Below are 17775 nucleotides of genomic sequence, written 5' to 3'. Positions count from 1 at the left end.
GCCAATTCAAATGTGGGCAGAGAGGAGGCAGCCTGCTGTGAAAAGCAAGAGTAAACTTCCACGACTGACTATGAGAGGCTGAGAGGCCTGTCAGTCAAGACTGTAAAACTAGGGATGCCCTGCTCAATTTTTTCCCCTAATCTCAGTCTATATATACATACATACATACATACATACATACATACATACATACATACATACATACATACTACACAGAGAAACAGAATCAGAAATCTGACTTTATATAGCCGATACCAAAACAAATTCCTGGATTGGCCCCCAATCCTGACCCTGCAAATTGGCACTGGATTTACTGTTGCGACAATATATATTAATTATAATTAATATTTAAAATTTTGTGGATACTATTCGTCACTGAATTTTGTTTTCTGTATTTCCAAAGAAGTTTTCTTGGTGCAGTATTGTGTGACCATTTTTTTTAAATGCAGCATAATGCTCTTCTAGATTGGTTTCACCACTCAGCAGAGTTGGTTTCTGCTTTGACTTTTTACCTGTAACCATGATTTCGTGTCTTGCTTGTTTATTTTATCATTTTCATTGTGTGATTTAATGCAATCATATAATACTGTGTTGTAACATCCTAATAGGAACTATAATAGATAATTATAGTATTCAATGTTATTTTGTCCTCGTTTCATTATTATTATGTTTGGTAGTTGCCCAAATTGCCCCTAATTTTTTGCGGCTCAGTTGCACAAGCTTTCTGGTTGAGTCACTGAGATCTTTATGCATATCAAGTTGTGGCACAAATATGCCCTCCAAAATAGTACTTGAACAGACCAATCCAAATTCATTCACAGTTAAAGCATACTTTGCACACAGATGGAATGGCCTCTCGCTCACATGCTTAGCTTGTTGTCTGATTCTCCTGCAGAGGTCCTGCAGCAATAATGGACATAGCCAAATGGAGCAAACTGAGCAGTCTTTTGAATGACCTGCATCTCTAAAAAATGTTTTCTTGTGCTTCAATAACTGAAAGTGCACACAGTCTTGTTGAGTTGAATATATTGCATCTTATTTGTCATTATTAGGTACAGGTGCAGGCACAGTGTCAAATTGAAATTGACAGCATCAAATATCAATATTTTTGTTTCATTTCCAGAATGAGATTTAATCATTATGCACAGTAATAATGTTAATTTAAAAATAAACAAATCCAAACAACTTTTGAGATGCTTGAGATGCTAAACTATCCCACTTCAGCTGAAGCCTATCTATTAGGCCAGCCTCTCTGTAAAGCTGGCATGTGTCTTGCAGCCAAGCACACCATTAACTGGGGAATTAGAAACCCTGAGAAGTTGTTAATCACCACAGTCATTCACATTCCACATAGATTCTACTCTGCTCAGGACCTCTGTGAGCTGAGGATGGGGCATGGTCTGGGCCAATGCTATTGGACCCAATGGTCTTTAATTAGAGGGAGAGCTTGGCAGGGACTGATGAAGGAGAAAGGCTCTCAGGATGTGAGTCCAGGGTGAGAGGGTTCACACACAAAACACTGGCTTTTCATCACCGCATGACTCACTCGGTGTGTGTGTGTGTGTGTGCGTGTGTGTGTGTGTGTGCGCGTGTGTGCGCGTGTGTCAGAGAAAGTGAGAAATCTGTGTGTGCGCTCGTACTGTATGTGTGGGTGTGGGTGTGCACATGATGGCGCGCGCGTGTGTTTCTTACCTCACTGCTCAGGCATTTCAGTAGAGAAAGTTGTGTAAAGAGAAAGAGTGGCTCTCACAGTGTGGGTATTCATGGATCTGGCCCCCGTGGGCCGGTCCGGGCTCCAGTGTTCACAGACAAAGCCTCTCCAGCAGGACCCAGACACACTCACACAGAAAGGGGAGCAACAGAAAGAGAGGAGCACAGGAGAGGGGGAGACAAGGTAACAAGGGGAGAGAAATTGGAATAGGGGCAGGAGGGGGCAAAGGGAGAAGGTCTGTTTGGCAGTTCCCATTTGCCCAAGAATGCAGGTGTTATGGGCTGTCATCTAAAACTGGACCAACCCAAACCTGCTCTGCTTCAGTCCAAAATCTGGATTTTTTTTGTCATGTCTGAAATGACATGATATGTTTATTATTAAGTCATTGAGTAAAACCTTGTCTTTCTGAATGTTATGTCCCAAATTCCAGACTGAGTTATAACAGAGGTGCTCTATAGTGCCTCATCTTTATTGTAACTCTACTTGAAGAAGTGGTCACACTGGAAGACACTTGCACTCAACGCACTCACAACCACCTTTATTTTTTTTTTTCTTCTTGCTGCCGGCGGAGTCCATAAATCTATCCAACACTCCTGGGGAACGGGCTCCTCCCTCTCTTTTTACATCAGCCAATCCCATCCCTCTCTTTCAGTGCTGTACTCCCTCTAGCATTAAGCCAGCAGCTTGAGCTCCTAGGATTCCATGAGAGTTTCTTCCACTTGGCCGTCCTGTCACTGTTCCCCTTGCCTGGCCCCTTCCGTAGATCGGGTAGCCTGGTTCACTGTGTCCTTAAACAACCCGTGTGCATGTACAGGAAAGGGGCCCGAAAGTGGGGAGGCCCATCTCCAACCCTTAGTTTCTAGAGAGTCAGACTCACACTGGAAAATCTCTACACTGACTTTTCCTTATTGATGAACTCCAAGGTGAAATTACCACAGTCATCATCAAGAGTAAGAGTATTTCTGTTATCCATTGGATAATAAATAAATATATATATATATATATATATATATATATATATATATTTTCTGTATACAGTGCTGTTCATAAGTTTATGAACCCATGCTAAAGTTGACTAAAAAGAGGAATAAAAAAATCATCTTTTGGAAATTGATCTTAATGCCTTAATTAAAAAAATAGGAAAAATCCAACCTTTAAGGACACCAATTTTCTTTGTGAATGAATAATGTATCGTAAATAAATAAATGTTCTTCCTTAAAATACAGGGGGCATAAGTATAGACACCCCTATGTTAAATTCCCATAGAGGCAGGCAGATTTTTATTTTTAAAGGCCAGTTATTTCATGGATCCAGGATACTATGCATCCTGATAAAGTTCCCTTGGCCTGTGGAATTAAAATAGCCCCACATCATCACATACCCTTCACCATACCTAGAGATTGGCATGGGGTACTTTCCATAAAATCATCTCTCAATGCAAATCAAACCAGCTATTAGGCTAACTGAAATAAAACCATGCCAATCTTTTAAGCATAAAAAATGTTAGTAATAACAAGAAACTTACATATTCTAAAGATAAGCATCTTTTCAAATTATTATTTGGGATATATTGACATACATACCCATCAGGGAATGTTAAAAATGTTGTCGGTCTCTAAATGTCTGAACTTTTCTGAGCGCACCTCTCTCTCTCTGCACACCGAGCTCCATCGGATCTTCTACAAACGGTGACGCCATTATCAATCGAGTATTGATTGGTCAGTAGGCGGTGTTTTTACACCGGTTGATCTCTAATCTCGAACAGGCAGGTTAGGTGTTCAGCATAAGTTACCACAACGATTTAACCCGGTAACAAGTGATCCACCGTCGTGATACACAAAACCCTGGGTTGAAGTTACCGCCAAACCTTGCTTTGTAGTAGGCCTCAGCTCCTGTCGATTTAGTACATCAAGCTGTCTTCATAGTTATTCAGAGGCTGTTGATATTGTCATTCTTTGATACTGAAGGATTTTGTGGAATGCTATTCATCAAAATAATTTCCTTTCTGCACAGTTTAAGAGTATTGAAATACAGAATTCTGATATTGTTTCACTACTTCAAAACCATTTGTGAAACTCTTCAGGTTGAGCATAAAACATTTTTTGACTAATTAATCTTGAAGGTATTTTTATTAGGCCCTGGTAATTCACTAGTTGCACTGGCTTTTGTTTTAAATGTTGTACTTTTAACCCTTGTGTTGTCCTCGGGTCAAATTTGTTGTTGTTGTTTTTAAAGTTATTATATCAGAAATATGGATTTCTTTCAACCAAATTGCCCAAAATTAACATGGATGAACGTTGTATGTTCTTCACAGGTAAAATTAATGATTATATTTCATTGAATTTTGGGTGATTTATAAAAAAATGTTAGCATTTGAAATTTTATTTTAAAGGGTTTTAAAACCGCATCCTGGCTAAACTTTGACATAAACCAATCTGTGATCCACTCAACATCCTCTGATCTTAACTATTAGTCAAAAAATTCATAATTTCTGTTTTTTTTCTAACTCAAAAATTAGGCTATGTCATTTGAATTAGGTTTATTGACCATGAATAAACAACAGTGACAAAAACGTTTTAAGAAAGCATCAAAAGCATTGCAAAAAATCGTCACAAATTTTGGAAAAAAACGCCAAATAAAATAATAAAAGTTTTTAATTTTGACCCACAAGGACAACAAGTTAATGGTCGATGGGAAGACAACACAAGGGTTAAACAGTTTGACAGATTAATGGGTTTATGAAATCAAATGTTGGCAGAAACTATACCAATTAACAGAGGACGTGATGGATTAATTTTAAAGTTCCATTTAAGAACTATCCTTAATGTCTCTGAGGCATGCATTAAAGTAAATAGTAGTAGCACTTTTAATTTAGATACATTACTAAGCTAATCTTAACTCGTATAGAACTTGGGCCTCCCATCTCTATCCCTATGGATACTGTGGGACACTTGTCTTGTTTTGAGATGGGTGGATTGATGGATAGATGGATCATTGATGGATGGGTGGCACCTGCTAGGCTAAAATTGATGGCCTTGTCCTGAGACAGACAGATGACGCCCCTTTTAAACTAATGATTTGAGTTGTCATATGCATCATAGGTTTTATGTTTGAAGGCCATGATTGACCCAGTTATGTGTAATGTAATGTAAGTGCTTATAGTAAGATCTGGTCCAAATAAGTGGAGTGGACGCACAAGCGGTACAAGGTGGTACAATAGAGGTTTTTGGAAAGAAAATAAACGTGTTTATATTGCTAATATGGCCATATTTTGTAAACCGTGAGAATCAGGGTTCACATTGCTCGTGAGGAAAACTCCTGACACTTTAATTATAGAAGAAAAACCAAACAAAGTTCAGTTAGCAGTAGAAAGTGTTGCCCGTTTGATGGCTTTATAGAATTAATTTTATAAGATGACGCAATTATGTATTTCATGGCTGCTTTGTTGCTAGGTTGTCCACATTAGTCCTGAAAGATTGAGTGACTGAATGAGTGTCTGCTGTAGGAACAAGTAATCATTTCTCAAGGCTCAATCTTAAATTTAGTGCACAAACCTACTAAAATGAAGATCTGAGCACCTTTTGATTGGGTTAGATTTGCAGATGTTTTGGTGTGCACTCCAAATCTTGCACTGATTAGATTTAGCCTCCTTTTTGGTTAGTAATGCATACATGGATGAGGCTGGATATTGTCAAGATGGCAGCATAGCTATTTAAAAAGGAGCATTCATTAAAATAATACTTACAAATGCATTTTATACTTTGTTATATTCTGTTTATAGTTAAATATGTATACAATGAAATAGGTTAGCCTTTTTAAATTATTTTCCTAGTACAGCTCTGCTCCATTGATGTGAACAATGTAAATGAAAAGCATACATGTTGTGTCTTCATTCTTAACATATCTCAGTCAGCCAACTCACATGGAGTGGATTTAATAAAATGATAGAATATAGTTTATTTAGCCTCTTACCTAGTCAATAAACTAAGCAAAAAGGGCAATGGGGAGTGAATGTGGGAGAACTTAACTCCGAGCCTATGTTGGATGCTGAAGTACAGATGGCGCTTATGAAATCCTATGGTGAGCAGCTACTGTACAGTAAGAGCAGCAGTGGTGTGAATGAGTAAAGAGTGAGTTGGATATGAGTTGCAGCAAGTCGTGTTAGTAATGTAATATTGCATGGCTATGAATATGTCTAGAAATCTTGAAACCATAAATCACTCATCTGTCATTGTTGGATTGTTCTGCTCAACTACAGATGAACTTTGCAGGTTTTGAGAACAATATATTCACAATACAAAAACTATCATGATCTGCCTTTTACACTGGATCATGAAGGAATGGCTGTTGAATATGGGGATATCGAAGGCACAGTAGACACTGTCATATGGCTTTATGATCCCTTTGACTCCTGATCCCCTCAAATCCCTGGTGACCGAGAGGCCACGACCCCGGCATCTGCCAGCAGTGGCAGAATGAGAGGCAAGCTATGGCTGTCTGAGTCACACCTAGACAGATGCTGTGTAAGATGAAGTCTCAGCAGTGAACCCGCCCCTACACTCACTGCCACTGACTGAAAGTCTAATAGGGCAAGATGAGTCATTACACATCGATCCTGACTTCTTTGGCTCAAGGCTACACAAAATTATTTGAAGCAGATATTAGGAACACCCTATAATGACTCTTGTTTGGTCTAAAACTGCTATGAAATGTGTCTCAGTGTGAAATATGAATGTCCAAAGCCATTTTATTTTACAGTGTGCTCAATGTAGCATAATTCGCGATGCCAATTAAAAATCAGTAACAACAGTATGACTGAGTACATAACTGAGACAAACCAAGAGCTTAGATATACCTCAAGGGAACATGGTCACTCACTTTGTTTGGCCTATCAACACACCATTGGTCTTGTGAGTCCAGATGAGATTTTGTGGATGATTTTATTGCTGTTGGCGCCAACATTCAACTTTCCTTGAAAATAAAGTACTGTAATCAATAGTGTCACAGTGTCACAGGTAGAAGTAGTAGGCCAAAATAAGCATCACACTCATACTTAACAATACTTAAGGACTGGAAGTTGCACTGCATTGGCAAAATTGCAGTGGTGAGTGTTGCAGTACACCCAAATCCAGGCTTTAAAACATCCCTTCAGAAATCGATTGGTGACTTCACAGGCACTATGTTTGTTTTAAAGGAACACGCCGACTTATTGGGAATTTAGCTTATTCACCGTAACCCCCAGAGTTAGACAAGTCGATACATACCCTTTTCATCTCCGTGCGTGCTGTAACGCTGTCTGACGGCTCCAGCATTAGCTTAGCCTAGCACAGATCCTGCAGGTAACTGGTTCCAACTAGCCTACTGCTCCCAATTGTGCCAAAAGTGACAAAATACGCCAACATGTTCCTATTTACATGTTGTGATTTTAGAAGTCATTAGCATTAAACGTAACATGAGACACAGCCATCTTCTATCTGTAAACAAACCGGGAACTATATTCTCAGACAGGCTTGCTGCGAGCATATCACTCCGCCCAAGTACTATATTCTTCCGCCTGAGAATATAGTTCAGATATAGTATAGTTTGTTTACGGTTAGAAGATGGCTGTGTCTCATGTTACGTTGTTTTTTGTACACGCTGTGACTCTACAAATCACAACATGTAAATAGGAACATGTTGGTGTTATTTTGTCACTTATTCGGAGCAGTAGGATTACTGGAACCATTCACCTGCCTGTTCTGTGCTGGCCTGCTGCCGCTGGAGCCGTCAGACAGCCTTACAGCACGCACGGAGATGAGAAGGGTATGTATGGACTTGTCTAACTCTGGCGGTTACGGTGAATAGGCTAAAGTCCCAATAAGTCGGCGTGTTCCTTTAAAGTCTAGGGGCCCTATCTTGCACCCGGCGCAGCCCACCAGCCACTTATATTTTTTACCAGCCACTTTTTCCGAAACTCAAATTTATAAAAGAAAGTGCACTAGCATATTTTGAATTGCTTTATTATTATTAATACATATTTTATTAATATAAGCAAATAAAAAGTGATGTGAAAAAGCCTGCGAGACCAAAAAATAAATAAATTGTGTTTGGTCAGTTTGGTCATATTCTACAGTAATTGTAGGCCTATATGTTTAATGAACAAAAAAAATATTGACTCATCTCTCAGTAAATGCAATTTAAAAAGTCCCTCCAGGATTTCGCAGCCTTTTTTTTAGATTGTTGCAGCCCAAAATGCTGCAATGATTTTGCGGGAGCTTTTGTAAAAAATTGGGATAAAAGTTGCCATGTCTTTTGTATTTTTTGTTGCAATGAAGTTGCGAGAGACAGTGAAAGTTGCTTTTTTTGTATAGTTCTTTAAAAATAAAAAGGAAACTTATTTTGGGGAGAATAAAATTACTCTGGGCTGAGTGTTCCTAGTAACCTTTCCAAAAGGCTCAGGATGCTGCAAATGTTGGTATAATATGAAAATGGCTGGTGGATTTAAGACAAAAAATAATAATTCATTGAATGAATCAAATTTGAACATTTCGGTCAGTGGTACGTCTCATCTCCGTTTTTTCCTGCATCCACCGTGTGTGTGTGTGTGTGTGTGTGTGTGTGTGTGTGTGTGTGTGTGTGTGTGTGTGTGTGTGTGTGTGTGTGTGTGTGCGCGCCCGCACACTAGAGTGAAAAATCGTTACAGCGTACATTGATGTTAAAAGGTATACAGGTTGGCAGGGCGGTCTGAAATGTTTTGCATGGTCTTTCACTGTACGTTTTGTCAATGCGCCACTTGTTCAAAAAGTACTTTATCTTTTTCTTTACTTCGCCCTCAACAGTTTGTACATTCATAGCTAGGGATGGGCATTTGATTAAATTTTCTTCGTCGATCGGAGAATTAACGATCGACTATCGATTAATCATTAATATTTTTATATTAAAATTGATTATTTATTTAACTTTTTATAAATTAAAAATGCAATGAAAATACAAAAATACAGCGTGTTTTTCCTCGATAAGATCTTAATTACAAGAACAACTTATGGCAGTTAAATTGGAGGTTATAGATATAGATTATAGATATATGCGCTGCGGTGCGGCGCTCTGAAGCAGCAGAACCTGTAGCTGCGAGCCGGCGTTCTTAAACAGAATGTAACTCAAAACTATCCAAGGCACGGGACAAAGCCTAATAAAAAATAACCAGTAGGCTAACTCAGATACAACTTCTGCACCAGTCTACTGATGTTTGTTGAGAAAGATAAGCATGTTGACGTGATCTGGGGTCAGACGCGACCGCTACCTGGTGACCGTCAGTCCAGCCGCCAAAAACAGCCGCGTTGCCAGGATGCACAGACCTCGATCCGCGCTAACTTGGCCAGCCCGGGGAACCTTATTCCGTTCTTCGTAGTGAGTTTCTACCAGTCTGGTGACGAAATGTGATATGCTGGTTCTAATACCCATGTCAATGAACTTGCAGGTCCCTTGGGTAATTTTCTCTGCTCGTTGTGCATCGCAGCTCCTCCATGCTAACGGCGAGTTTATGCTGAGACAGAGAGCAGGATGCACCGCGGCGGCCACCAACATTAACCAGGGTCGGATTCACTTTGTTTAGTGGTAGGCTACATCATGTGAGTCGTGGCCGTGTTGTACTTATACACGGCATCTCAGTGTTTGCAGTGAACTAAATCGTTTCAAAAAAAAAATCTAAATGGTCCCACACCACATTTAGCCGTGTCCTCTTCATGATTACTTTTGAAATCAAAACGGAAACTTGCAGCCAGGTAGCCTAACTGAGTATGGAGTCAAATATTGCCCCCGAGTGGTAAAATGTTTAATTGCTGCCACACTGTGATATTAATTTAATTGCTTCAAGACTCACACTACGCAACGCAACCAGTATTAGTTCAATCGATAACAAATTAACGTCATCGACGAAATTCTTAATAATCAATTATCGATCGTCGATTAATCATGCCCATCCCTATTCATAGCTACTGCTAACTGCGCGGCGGGCCTCTTAACACCGGGGATATGTCGCCACATATTTTTAACCAATAATTTTCCTTTCGTCTGTACCTCAGTTCAGCTACATGGTGTCACGGACTAGCGCTGAAAACTACTCGACAATTTTATTGTTATTTATTATTATTAATATTATTTATTTCATTGTTATTTTAACAGCAAATTAGTAAAATGCGCCTACGCTTATGCACAGCGCACGCACACTATGCTTGTTACGCACTATGCTTGTTACACACGCAGCGCAGCAGCACACAAACATGCTAAAGATTACAAATAAAAATATTACGGTGCAAATCCGCCATCATAATAGCAATGCGCCAAGATACAAACGTGCCTGGCTTTTAAAGGGAATGGGAGATGACACTCTGATTGGTTTATTGCATATTTCGCCGAAAACACACCTAGGAATTAATGAAGACACTAAGTACAACCCTTTTGAACCATGCGCCCGGCGCACGGACCCTTTTTTCCGCTGTCAACCTAGCAAAAGTGGATTTGGACTATTAGGGGTCTAATAAGTATAAGTAAAACTAGTGCGAAACTTGAGCATTCAGTTTCCTCACCTTTCATGTTTTATTTTTTTTATTATTTTTTGAAAGGTTATGACACACCACACAATATCATAATTTGTGGTGTAATGTGGGTTACTCATTAACAACTAATCTCTTTATCCTTAAAACAGGTTTTTATCAAAGTCCACGAGAATTTAATTGATTTAATTATTAATCTTAATAGGATCCATATTTTATCTCCAGACACACAGATTTAATAAATAGGTGACAATAAACTACAAGACAAGAACTATTATTGTTGGAATTCTTTGCTCGGTTTCTAGCTCATCGTATAATTCTGGTGTTACTGTAACTACATTGTTATGTACACTGTGTGGGGCCTAGTGTTATAGAAGTAAATATAGTGTGTATGTTTAGTCTTGAACAAAGCTTTCCATGTACTATTTATGTGAGTAAGTATTTGTTCTTAATGTGTGCAGCGGTGCGTGAACGTGAACTAAGTTTAATGCACGTAAGTGAAGCTGTTTTCCTCCTTCCTTCCTGTTCTGAAATCTCCCTTGCTGCAGACAGTCTGGGTGCATAGATGGTGGATGGTGTGGGGTGTAGGGGAGGTAGACAACAGACATGGCGGCAGGCCAGAATCAATTGGCAGTGTAATGAGATGGCCTGGTGCCCGGTAACCATGGAGCTACCCTCTTTGCATGTCTCCCAGTGCAGAGTTCAAAATTAAACTGAATGAATGAGAGAGAGAGAGAGAGGGAGGGAGGGGGGCAGGGAAATAAAGGTCTGAAATGGCAGGAGTGGAGGGTGAGAGAAAGAAAGAAATGGCAAGAGAGGAGGGTGGCTGATGAGGGGCTGTGGGCTATTTCAAAGCACTGCTGTACAATTTAACTTGAGCCCTTATTTCAGAGGAGGAAGATGGAGGGGGCAAACGCCCCATCCAGCCAGGATTTTTGTACTCTGAAATATTTGGAAATACAGTTTCTATACATCTGCATTTTGCCACTGGCTGTGCACTGCCAGCATTTAAGTAAAGAATAAGCGCTCTTCACAAAGAAAGAAAGAAATGTGACCTCCCTGCGTTAGTCGCTTAAAATCGCCTGTAAATCTCATTTCTTCATCCCCTCCTAGACCCACACTCTTCCTCCTGTCATGGAAGATGTGTTAATATTGAGCATTTGGCTGCATTCTTAAAGTGATTAGTACAAGCCAGTGGATCCTGCAGATGAATAGAAATTAAGTAATTATTTCAGTAATTAGATCTTTTTGTCCTTCTTACAGCCTTACCCCTGCTTTGTCATTGTGCTCTCTCCTTTCTCTACTCCTTCTGCAAAGCATTTTAAGAAGCAGTGTGCCACCCATAAAGGATAGCTGTGCTTTGTCTGTCCTTTGAAAAGTGTTTGGTGGTAAAGTTGTCAAACACCACAGTACAGACAAACCATGATTAGTAATACTTAAAAAGTTATATCAGTACTTTATATCAAGATTATAATTATGTTGAGAGAAAAAAATATAACATTTCAAAAGTTAGAAAACCTTTAGAATTTAATTATATCATTAATTTACATTATTTAAGTGTGTCAAGAGGAAACCAAAGGTACACTTGAATAATTCTTTAGGAAGTGACAATAATCGATGTAGATGATGCAACGTGTTGATAATTGTGTTTCTTGGTTCTTTTGTGTGTCACAATATGATACTGATAATCAACAATCAAATCAAACATTATGAGGAAAATTAGGAAAACTTAGATTTTTGGTTGTTGCACAAAAGCCAATAAACCAATCTTTTTTTTTATTTCAAAAGCTAATCTCTACTAATCAAAAGCTTGTCAAGTGAGCCGAGCATGCGGAGGATAAAGTTTTATCTCCAGTGGCAAAGATTTAGTTTGTGTGTGTGTGTGTGTGTGTGTGTGTGTGTGTGTGTGTGTGTGTGTGTGTGTGTGTGTGTGTGTGTGTGTGTGTGTGTGTGTGTGTGTGTGTGTGTGTGTGTGTGTGTGTGTGTGTGTGTGTGTGTCTTGATATGACCTTTGCTTGGACTAGGATGCCGTCTTACGTTTTCCAATCAGTGGTATTTAGAGGAAGGGAGAGCGTGATATACTTCTAGTCTGTCTCTTCAGTTAAAAGCATGTTCAGCAGTAGGCCTCATGGCCTGTGAAAATTGCTCAGGCACTCTGCAGAAATGGCCCAGACTTTGAGAGTTTTGAGTGCATGTTGAGAGAGAGACGAGACAGTGGGCCAAGATGTCTGTGGTGTGGATTAATGTGGAGGACTGGAGAAAGGGTGCCGCAGTTGTGCGTGAGCAGAATATTTGATGGGGGAAGCGAAAGGGAGGAACAGTGAGGGACAAGCAACTGCAAGAGATGGGTGAGATGAAAGGGGGGAAAAAAGATAAATAAATGGACTGAAACATCAAGAAGTAAAGCTGTATAAATGAAAATGTACAGTAATAAATACTGTTGCTGTATCGCATCTTCCACTGCTGCTTTATTCTTATCATTATTATTATTATTATTATTATTATTCTGATTGCACTCTAAAGTGTAGGCTTTAAACATTCATTCTGTTGTACTGGGTTGAACTTGGGGATCACATCTACACAAAGGCCTTCACAGACAGTTGAAATATACTTCAGTCAAGTGCAATGATTAGATGCCTCTGAATACAACACATGTAGGAAACAAAACAAGGGAGAGAATGAACAAAGCAAGTAGTATCTAAGGCATGTGGTTACATTTGGTGTCACAACTAAGTTTACTTACTGACTTATTACTGTCCCTGTGAGAAATACTGTAGGCACATCTGTAACCTTTATGAAATCACTTCTTATGTTATGTACTACACACCTCTTCTCTTTTTGTTCCAAAGTCTCTGGGAGACAGATGGGTACATCTGCTGTCCTTATGTTTTGGTTGTGGTAAGCAGCAACATTTTGGTAGACAAAATGCCTTTTGTTAGACAAAATGCTCCAATGGCTTCCAATGGCTATACATACACACTGATACTTTGATCTTCATACTTTCATTATCATGAATGTATGTAATTAGGGGTTGTGATTAAGTAAATTGAATACTGTGATATTTTAGCCCCGTCATTGAGGAGCTGTTTAAATATAAACACAACTCCAAGTGTCCATCATACTCTACCCAAAATTACAAATTCTACCCGGCATAATATATAGGTATTTTTTTTTACAGCTTTTAATTACATATTAGTGTAGGTTGGACTGTGGGTGGTTATCGCATGTTTTTTCCTGGGAGGCTACAATTTGCTTGTATGTACTCAGAAAAGCATTGCAATGTTTTTTTGGTTTTTTTTTAAATGCCAATAGACAAGAACCACTTTTGAAAGAGGACCATTACTGGACATGTGTGTACTTTGGAAAGCACCCGTTACCCAGAAGTCACTTGGTACCAATGACTAGCCTGAATGGTGACATGTAGAGGTATTTGTTGCTACAACACAGACGCAACTCTGACTCATCTGTGAATCAGAGCCTAAAAACAAATAGTTAAGACAGTTATGAGTGGGTGGGTACATTATTGTTGCTGGTTGTAGCCTTTCTTGGAATCTACCATATGTTAATATGAGAATAATATACAGTGTATAATTCTTGCTTTAGGCATTTAAATTGCTTAAAAATATTATTATAAGCAGTAGACCATTTGAAGTGGAATGTGTTAGCTAACTTCCCAAAATGCATGCCTCTTGTTAGCCTGCCATCCCTGTATAAAAAAAATACAGACTCGTTCATGGGGGCTGTTCCCTTGTCGCAGGTTAACAAAACGAACCGGGTCCTTTCTCGCTGTTAAAAATTAACAAATCACCTACTGATTATAAGTAAGCTGCTTAATAGATAAATATATTAATATTCAGGTGTAAATTAAGACTCTGTGGGTTTTAATCCACTGTCATGTTGAAGATTTAAAAGTAGTATTAATATTGTTCAAGTGCACTTGTCATTCCAAATGAAAGTTTTGTTTTCTTTAGGATGAGGATGTAGAAACTGACCCCAAAAAAAACCATAGTACATAATTGCATCAAAGTCCTGAGTGCTATAAAAGATTTGGGTAATAAATACACTTTGTGATACAGAAGTATGAAGGCATTTTAAGTTATTTTATTGGATTCATACTGTAGTCTGGTGACGAAATGAAACTCATGCAGTCTGTTATCTCTCTCTGAAGGACAGCGTGGACCCGCATAAGGACATTGAGTAAAACCAGAAAATGGGGGCTGCAAGGTCAAATATTGTGTGAGGAGTCCTGGACGTGCTGTTGTGATACTCCATTAATAATGCTGAATATTGTTTTAAGACCATTTTAAAATACAACAGTGTTGTAGCTATATCATCTGACATTACTTTAGAGGCTCATCCTGTACCAATAAAGGACAATTCCTAGCATTCCACAGTCATCACCAAGAGTAATATTACTGTAATCCATTGAATAATATATATATTATTATATATATATATGTATATATATATTTGTATAAAGCATAATGTGTGATAGCTACTCATTATGTAGACAAGAAACATTTAAAAATGTTAGTAATAACAAGAAACTTACATATTCTAAAGATAAGCATATTTTCAAATTATTATATGGGATCTATTGACATACAGTACAGCTATGCTGCTTTGGACAAGCAATATTATCTTTAACTAAATGTACCTTCACACACTGACATGCACTGTAAGCTATGCAGGTTATCAAATTCCTTGGTGTTTGAATAACGGCGCCAGCTCAATAAAGAGACCAGCTCCTGTCGATTTAGTACATCAAGCTGTCTTCATAGTTATTCAGAGGCTGTTGATATTGTCGTTCTTTGATACTGAAGGATTTTGTGGAATGCTATTCGTCAGAATAATTTCCTTTCTGGACAATTCCTAGCATGTCACTTACACATTTCTCAGACGAAACGACATGGGTTTCCTTGTTTAAAGGTGGCAAAATTGAAACCAAAATGTAAGCAAAAAGGTTTCTATGAAACTGATGGGAGGAGTTAACATCTCACTTCTCTGCCGGCAACTGCACCTGTGACACTGCAATAATAGATTTTTCACTTAATCACACAGTGAATTATTAGTTTATGTTGTGTTCAAAAGTTTAAAGTTTGGTAGATGTACCACACCATGGCTGCAGCTTGTACAGGCCCAAGATGGCCAATGATGACGACACATACAGTAAGAAGATAGTAACCAAAACAATCAAATACAATATTAATCCATGTTGCTCGCCTGAATTCTTATAGTAGTAGTTTTAGTTTTTTAAATGTGATAATGATTTTTTCCCCATTGTTGGCAGCCCACTTTCTCTTCTCCACTTTCCCAGGCCCTGTGGCAGGCTTTAAGGGGTTACCTTGTTAAAGATTTGGGGTTATGCCCATGCCGGTCGCTCTGTTTTCTTCAACCTTCTGTTTTGGAGAGGCCCTTTTCTGTGGCAGCACTGTGACAGGGTTCTTGGCAATATCCTGAAAGTCAAATCTGTTCATTTAGATTCAAGTGGTGACCATGGAGCAGGGAGCAGCCCACTGGCTGTAACTAGTATCCAGGCCACCTAATGTCCTGAACTAAACATGTTGTCTTTTTTCATAACATACTGATATACATGAGTGGATCTATGCGTGAAGGTGATTCTTGTATTTCTAAAATATGGCACATGCTGTGGCTTCTTGTGCAATTTGTAACTGCTTATGAATTGCTGACAAATGAGCATATTGTTCTTCCTGAGGTCAGACGTCCGGGTCAGATAGGGTTATCATGTTTTGCTTTAGGACACTTTAGCAGTGCAGCTGCTTACTGGTATGGGGCTTCATTGAGTACAGTCTAAATACACAAGAGTGTAGAACAGCTGAGCAAAATCTGAAATAGTGCCTCCAATGCTGGTGCAGGTTACCCCACTGGTGGGTTTATCTCTCAGATGTAGGATGGAAATATTTGGTAAATGAGTGGTGTATATTCTACCAAGAACAAGAACTGCCCTGTATAAAACAGATCTATTGAAGTCTATTGCTGTGAAGAAAAAACAACAGGCTCAAGTATACGGAAGTGGATTTTCCCCACCCATGGTTTTTTTTTAAATGGGAAAAACCAGTATGGGCTCACATAAAGTCGTACCCGGTTGCATAATTTCTTTATTTAATAGGGAGTTTAGAAAATGAAATCCATTGCTCTTTTGCATGTTGCCACTTGTCTTTCAGCCTATTGTTGCTTTTTCGTTGTTAAATTAATCCAGTAGCATTAGAGCAGATGCACATCATTATACTATAGAGTCCTTATAATCAGTGATGTGTCACCTTGGCAATAGTACATGTTCAGAGGTTTGCTTGGATTTATTCTTTAGTTTAAAGGGTTGAATTTAAAGTTACATGCAGTCTTTGGCCTTGAATCTTGAATCTGCAGAGCTTTTCAGGGAACACAGGAGCAAAGATACAATGAACAGAAATCAGCTTGCGGATAGAACATTGAGATACTCCGGTAGAAATGCGCTGATGTGGATACAGTATATTACTGACTGCAGCAGTCTGGATATTGAACTACATACTGTTGTGATGGCAAAAGTGGTGCCGAGGTTAAGTACTGCAAGACTGACCAGAAGAGTGTAGTCCATTCAAATAAATCAGCTTTCATGATACATTTTTTTTAATGTTTGGAAATCAGGGAAAATTATGGGAATTTGCAATTATGATGTTGGCCTGCAATGCTGAAAATAAAAACCATGGACACACAAATAATTTAACAATTATTGATATGTAAATATTTTCTTTTTATAAATAGAAAATATACAGTGATCAAACTAAAGTCACTTGTCATGTAAGGCATTCAGGAGACATTAAAAAAGAACATTAAACATAGAGCATTAGGACGACCCATTAACACAGACAACAGTGTGCAGCATCAGGATGTGGGCATGTGGGAGACACAATAAGCCATATCAGCCTTTCTCGTTTACAGTCGTAGCCTTCCTCTGCATGGTGGGCTGAGTAGAGTTTCTTATGGACTGACAACACAGCTGTATGCCATTCGTCCGGTCTGAAAGACAGCTAATGGGAAAAAGGGCATGAGTGAGGAGAGGGAAAAGAGGGAGCGATGCTTGCTGAGTCGCCCAGCCCTCCCCTGAGCAGGACGGGGAGCACCACTCTTCCTCTTTGCTCATAGCTGCTTTCTCCCGGCCCTCAGCCATTTTGGAGAGAGGAAAAAGTGGCTGCTTTCTCTCTCCCTCTCTCACTACGTGGCATAGCTTTGGAAAGGCTTCAGCTGCTGTGTTGTAGCAACAGAGAAGATACGTTTTGCAGCTCGCACTTGGGAGATAATATGTTTGCAGAGAAAAAATTCTGAAGCGAAACTACCTTTTTGGGGTTTTTTATTAATTTTTGTTTCCCTTGCATTCAGCTGCTAAGCCTCTATCCTCTTTGCTGTTCACTTTCACTCATGCTGAGTCCGTTTCTTTATTAACTTGCGCTTTAGTTTTGTTGGCAGGTCCTTTACCCTTGTCTCTTTTAAGTCATATCTTTTCTCATCTCTCAATTTGATTTTATGCAACAGAGT

General features: G+C 39.0%; 1 long non-coding RNA gene across 1 annotated transcript in view; it reads left to right on the top strand.

Annotated features, from left to right (window-relative positions):
* The window catches only part of LOC120544733, a 69811-nt gene that overhangs the window by 22526 nt on the left and 29510 nt on the right, over positions 1 to 17775 (top strand). The gene's annotated exons all lie outside the window — the stretch shown is intronic.

Source organism: Perca fluviatilis, chromosome 16 (genome assembly GCF_010015445.1).
Source record: "Perca fluviatilis chromosome 16, GENO_Pfluv_1.0, whole genome shotgun sequence".
Taxonomy (NCBI): Eukaryota; Metazoa; Chordata; class Actinopteri; order Perciformes; family Percidae; genus Perca; species Perca fluviatilis.
This window is presented reverse-complemented; position numbering and strand designations above follow the sequence as displayed.